At 38.3% G+C, this 606-nt stretch overlaps 1 protein-coding gene across 3 annotated transcripts in view; it reads left to right on the plus strand.

Moving 5' to 3' along the window:
- LOC107758718 (myelin transcription factor 1-like protein) overlaps positions 1 to 606 on the plus strand; it is a 105,471-nt gene that overhangs the window by 67,681 nt on the left and 37,184 nt on the right. The gene's annotated exons all lie outside the window — the stretch shown is intronic.

The following is a 606-nucleotide window of genomic DNA, read 5'->3' on the forward strand; positions in this document are numbered from 1 at the left end:
TTAACAAGATATGGCCCTCTCAGTGAACCGTAACCCGAGAAGTTCCCCTTCAAGAGAAGTTGCACCGCGTCCTCTAGTGGACACTATGGGTAATGAAATGCCCACTATGCTGTGCCGTGAGATCTTGTCAAAGGAAACCAGCCTCAACTGGTGCATCTTTGACAAAAATTTGTCCCAAATAGGGAGCCTAAAAAGAAACTCAACCTATAGTCATGGACAGTGTTGGGGAGTAACTAGTTACATGTAACGGAATTACGTAATTTATTTACAAAATAAAAGTAATTGTAATCAGTTACAGTTACTAAGAAAAAATGTGTAATTAAATTACAGTTACTTATGAAAATGTTAAGGATTACAAAGGGGGTTACATCAGATTTTTTTCCACACACACTCCCACATACAGATTGAATTGAGTCATTTCATAAGTTGCAGTGACTGCTCTAAAATATGAAACACCAATGTTTCAGAAGTTTATAACATGCTTATAGTGAAAGTGATTTGAATTTACATATGGCTAAGTATGGTTTCCCATACAAGTGCACACACACAGCAGTGAACACACACACCGTAAACACACACCAACAAAGTTGGGGGTTTGGTGCCTTG

The sequence above is a fragment of the Sinocyclocheilus rhinocerous genome, unplaced genomic scaffold, assembly GCF_001515625.1.
Source record: "Sinocyclocheilus rhinocerous isolate Xijiao unplaced genomic scaffold, SAMN03320098_v1.1 scaffold2882, whole genome shotgun sequence".
NCBI classification, from domain to species: Eukaryota; Metazoa; Chordata; class Actinopteri; order Cypriniformes; family Cyprinidae; genus Sinocyclocheilus; species Sinocyclocheilus rhinocerous.